Source organism: Equus przewalskii, chromosome 6 (genome assembly GCF_037783145.1).
Source record: "Equus przewalskii isolate Varuska chromosome 6, EquPr2, whole genome shotgun sequence".
Lineage (NCBI taxonomy): Eukaryota > Metazoa > Chordata > Mammalia > Perissodactyla > Equidae > Equus > Equus przewalskii.
This window is the reverse complement of record NC_091836.1, coordinates 88170942-88176941: the sequence shown is the minus strand read 5'-3', so window position 1 is coordinate 88176941 and position 6000 is coordinate 88170942.

The following is a 6000-nucleotide window of genomic DNA, read 5'->3' as shown; positions in this document are numbered from 1 at the left end:
TGATACCGTTCACTCACAGAACGTTAGAGCTGGAAGGGCTGGAGCTGTGCTCGTGCCAGTGCTGCTGGAACTTACAGAAGGTAAGCTCATATCCCAGGATGGAAGGCACCTGTCTGAAGCCACCCAGCTAGTTGGCGGCCAAACTGGAACTAGAACCCATCTCACACCGTCGGGCCAATGCTTTTTCTGCTTCCCTGGACCACGAAATAACCATGTTTGCTGTGGTAACAAAAACAGTACCTCCAGGAAAGTGGTACCAACAACTTGAGTCTGCAGTATTCCTTCCCTTCTCTAAGGACTGAGATGATAGACTTAAAGAAAGCAGTGGAAGTCAGGGTAAACAGTTCCAGTTTGCAATGGTTTCCTTTGCCTCCTGGAAGGCATGTTCCTAGTCCCCAGGGAAGCTCAAAGTTGGTCTTGACTTTTGTGTATGAACTGATTTTCTTAGGAATGTCATCTACAGGTGCAACTTGGGAGCCCAGATACAGACTCTGGGGCCCCCAGGTGAAACTACAGTTCTTTAAAGACCAGCTTTCAGCAGAAGTGGTTTGTTTAGCTGGAAACCTAGGGAGGGAGGAGCGTCAGTTAGGACCCTGCCCGGGGCTCTTGTGTCCTGTCAGAGATGACCTCTGCTGCATCAGCCACACAGACCCACATTTCTTCATTAAGCTTAAATTTCAGTACTTTGTATTATATTTGAAATTTGAATATATTCCATTCCCAACTAACTCTTTTCCACTAACACAAGCCCCGTCCATGCTAAGGATCTGATATCCTCCCCTGCTGGGCCCATTCATGATGTTGGTGGTCACTGTTTTCGTTCCTGTTTATACATAATCATGGGAATTTGAAAAAATTTATCTTTATTGTCATAATTATCTTAATTGAAGAAACCTCCCGCATATCCTCCCTCACACACCAAAGTGCCTAGCCTGGTGTCCTGCATGTGGTTGGCCTTCAGTTCAAGTTAGTGCCTTCTGTTCAGACAGGAAACTCTCTGCTCTGAGTGATTCAGGCTATTTTCTCCTTCCCTCTGCTGCACCCGGAACAGCCAGAGATGGGATCTGACCAGAAGTGGCCCCCTTTCCCTCCCTGCCGGCTCTAGCCTGCAGTTCTGCTGTGCAGTCAGGAACTATTTTCAGGCACGGGGACAGATAAGTGTCTACGTCTGGAGTCAGAGGACCCTGGAGGCACACCTGCCGTCATTGCAGCATTTTCACGATAGCCAAGAGGTATTCACAGTCACATCCTCCACATTATGCACAATAGCTTCTGCAACCCAAATGTCCCCCGATGGATGAACGGATAAAGAAAAGATGGTTTTCACACAATGGAATATTATTCAGCCTTAAAAAGAAAAGAACCCTGTCACGTGCTCAACGTGAATGAACCTTGAGGACATTATGCTAAGTGAACTAAGATAGCGATAAAAAACCAAGCGCTCTGTGATTCCACTTATATGAGGTATCTAACAGAGTCAAACTCATAGAACCAGAAAGAATTTTGGCAGCCAAGGGCTGGAGTGAGGGGGTGACAGGGAGTTGTTGTTCAGTGGGTACAGAGTTTCAGTTTTACAAGATGAAAAAGTTCTAGAGATTTGTTCACAACAATGTGAATATAGTTACGACTGCACTGCAAATTAAAAATGGTTAAGATGGCACGTTGTGTGTTTTTCTAAACTTAATTAAAAATTTTTTTGAAGTAAATTGGAAAAGTAACTCACGTGTTAGAAGAATTAATCCAGCAATGGTCAAAATTTTGGCAGGTGAGTAAAAAAATTTGAGGTCAGCAATACTATCAAAAGACAAGGTAGCATTCAAAGCAAGAAGCATTATATGGTGTAAGTAAGGTTTTTCTACATTAATAAAAGTTTAGAAAAACCCCAGAAAGGAAAAAAACTCTGGAGATTTTTAAAAAGTGTATGCTACTCCCCTATATCGACAAAGTCTTACTTCTTGAGAACTACAAATGCCACATTTTGGCTCATTTTAGTGTCTCTTTTAGCCCAGCATCACAAGGATGAGGACCACCTCAGTTTTGCATTCTGTTTCCCTAGTGTCATCATAGTCCCTGACACATATTGGGTGCTTGATGTGTGCTGAGTGAGTAAACAAATTAACAGGTCTAGAGTGTAGACCAGAGGTCTAGAAGTTACAAATCTTTCAAATGAGTTGAAGGATTACTTAGGCTGACAATAAAGAAAAAGAAACTAAATTAACTGGTCAGATGTGTTTTTAAAAATCAAACCAATTCCTTTAGTCGAAGAGGATGAAATAGTTGTATCTATAAGCTGAAGAATAATAAACAAATTTTGGAACAGAAAGAGAGTTTTTATTGAGCGCCTATTATGCGACAGGCAAGCATTCTGCAAGGCGTCTTACGGGAGTGCTTCTCAAGCTTTGCTGTGCATAAGGTCACCTGGGAATCTCATCAAAATGCAGATCATGATTCAGAGCTTTGGGCTTTCAGCATTGCTAACCCCCTGTCGGTCCACAGAACACATTTTAAGAGGCAACGATTTACATGAAGTTTTATCCTCACAGTAACTCATCTAAGATATTATTATCTCTTCAGATCCAAAAACTGAGGGTAGGAATTTTGGTGATTTCCCTGTGGTTACCGCAGCCAGAATTCAAGTGTGGGTTCATCTAACTCTGACATGTCATCCTGCTCCCTTGGCTAAGCTGGTAAAAAACCATTTACCCAAACCAACCTATAGAAACTCTCTGGTAGAACTTTATGTTTTTTAATATTCTGAAGTTATAAGGAAAAAAACTCAATGGCTTTTTAAAATCTTCCGTATGCTCCTAAATCTCCCACTGTGCCACCAGCCCTGCTCCCTGTGGGCGAAACCAATGATCCCCAAACTGTTGAGTAAAACCCCTTTACACTCTTAAAAAATCATTGACTGTCTGAAAGGTCTTTTGTTTCTGTGGGTTTTATCTATATATATTTTCTATATAAGAAATTAAGACTGAGAAAAATTTTAAATATTTATTCATTATTTCCTTTAAAATAATTTCGTTATGTATCCACATAAATACCATGTTTTGTGAAATATATATTATGAAACAAAAAAATTAGAGAGAAGAGTGGCATCGCTTTACAGTTCTGCAAAGCTCTTTAATGACTGGCTTAATGGAAGACAGCTGGATTCTCTTATCTGTTTCTGCAACCTGTTGTGATGTGAAGAAAATCTGGTTTCATACAGATATGCCTTGGAAAAGGAGGAGTATTTGTATAGTTTCTTTGATGATTGTGGCTATTCTTTGATACAACAGTAAAACTTGACAAGTGGTAGTTTTTAAAAGGTTAGTTGCAATTTGGAATCTAAAATCCTATCAATGAACTTTTCAACTCTGTTACATTAAAGCTTACTAGTCCGTCTTGCATTTTTTTGGAGGGGGTGAGGAAGATGGGTCCTGAGCTAACATCTGTGCCAATCGTCCTCTATTTTGTATGTGGGACGCCCCCAAGCGTGCCTTGATGAGCAATGTGTAGGTCCATGCCCACAATCTGAACCCTCAAACCCTGGGCTGCCAAAGCAGAGTGTGTGAACTTCACCACTACACCACTGGGCAGGCCCCCTGTCTTGCATTTTGAATGGATATTTTACCCGTGTATGATTTTGTAACATCACGCATTGGTTGTTTGGAAAATACTGCTTCACTGAGTTATGCAAATATTCTAACTGTTGGCACTTTTCATAAATTATCAAACAGCACATTTGTTAATATCACCCCCCATCTCATCATAAAAGTCTTTAAGTATTGAGAAGCTGTCAAGCTCATGGTGGTAGACACAAGTTTTCCAAAATTTAAATTTTTATTTGAAAACTCACATTTTCTTATTGAGATAGATGATACCAATTTTTCTTCAAGTGAAAGACTCACTTCATTCATTTTCGAGAAATGTCTGTGAGATACCCAAGTCTGAAACCTGTTTGTCTGCCAGTCATTCTTTCAAGTAAAAATGGGGTTCCGTGAAAAATGTGGCTAATATGAACAATTGCACAAGTGCTTTTCCTTGAAATAGTCATCATGCTTCCATATGGAGCAGAAGTGCTTCATGCACACTTCTCATTTCATCGTGCAAATATTGAGTTAAATATTAAATACTTAAGGGTTGAAGTTCAATAGCATTAATAATTTTTACTGCCTCCTCAAGCACATTCTTCAGTGACACCGGCTGTCTGCGGGGGGCGGCAGTAGAGAATGCAGTGACCACTAGGATAATTCAGCACCATTGCTTTGACTCGTGCTAAGGTGTCAGCAGTCTTACTGACAATTGCTTCTGCGCTATCAATACAAATGTCAACACAGTTGTTCCAGGATAAAACATGAGATTCAAAAAGGCATCCAACACGTTAAATATTTCAGCAACACTTATGTTCCTTGTCAAGCGTTCATGTAACTTCTTTGATGACTAGTTGTCGTGAATACTAAACAAATACAAGCAGAATAGGAAGTCCAGGCATTTCTGTAGTTTTGTCCATTTTCAAAACAAAAGTGCAATTCTGCAGATGATTTATTAACTCAGTCTCTGAGAAGTTACTCTATCGTAGGGGAGTGGCGCTGTTGTGATTTCTTTTACTGACTTTTCATCCGGCAGGCGTTCGGCAAGGTCAGCTGCACAGGGTTCTAATTAGTCTCTCAGCTATTGAGGGTACCTCCTTAGTGAATGCAACATGCCAACTTACCCTGTAAGACGCTTTAGTGGCCTTTTCATTTCAGTCTGAAAGGTTGTAACAATTTTTAGTTTTTAAAGAGTACATCATGTCTATGTATTAAAAATTCAATTCAGTTCCTTTCCTTAAACTCTGAATCATTGGTCTGAAAATGATGGTACAATTTAGTTGGAACATAATACTATCCAAAAAGTTTGTTGTGTAAGACAATAAGGGAAATTGCTAACATCAATAAAGCTGAGGGAAAAGTAACTTTTGAAGTATTTTCTTTCTTATTTATAGTTTCACCCAGTTTTTGTTTTGGAGGGGGTATCATCCTCCCTTCCACGAGTCAAGAACTCTCTGATACATCCCTTCATCTATTTTAGCATCTTTACAAGTAGACAGTGCAGCTATGGGTTGAGAAAGTGAGTTTTCTAGTCTCCCTTTCAAAAGCCAACAATTTATCCTTAAATATAAGACAAATATATGACAAATACATTTTCTTTTACTTTAAAATAAAATATAAAATTCTCAAACAATGGCAGTAAAATCTTGCAGTACAGAACATTTTGAACAATTTTAAAAATATTATTGCTAAACAAGACAATAATCTGTACTTACTTCTTTGGTTTCTGCATAGACTCAAGGAAAACTTGGGAATTTGAAAATAATGATTTATTGGATGACAACGAGGTTACAGATGTTTAGCAGGTACCATTGAAGAGAGCAAGTAAGAGCACAGTAGAAGTACGAGAAAAACATGAGTTAATCACTAAAAGTGAACATAAATTTAAATGCACTACCATAGAAAATTCCAGGAAACACAAGAACGGTCAAACGCATATTCCATCAGCTGTCAGAAGGAGACGCCATCACACATGCAGCCTCTGGAAAACCCCACTGTGCAATTATGGAAGGGCCTTGAGGGCTCCCAGGGGTCCCCAGATCACATTTTGAGAACCACTTATGTAAACAATTAAGTGCTTTATGAGGGGAGAAATGGGAGGGCACCATCAGGCCAAGTACCCCCCCCAACTTAGAAATTTAGCTGCAGCCACACCCCTGCTTTGCACACGTCCTCTGTCAACCCCTCCTCACCCAGCTCTCCTCCCCTCAGCGATCCCTTCTCTATCCATCTGCAGCCCATCTTTCTCACTGGCAACTTCCTGCTAGCATTTGAACATGACCAGCTCTGTCCTTTCCCCCACACATACCCTAGAAAGTCTCTTGCCCTTCTGTTCCCCTCTGGCTCCTGCTGAACGTCTCTTCGGCCCCCGGACCTGTCTCAGCCTCATCCTTGGACTCTCCAATCTCTGTATTTCCCTCCCCGA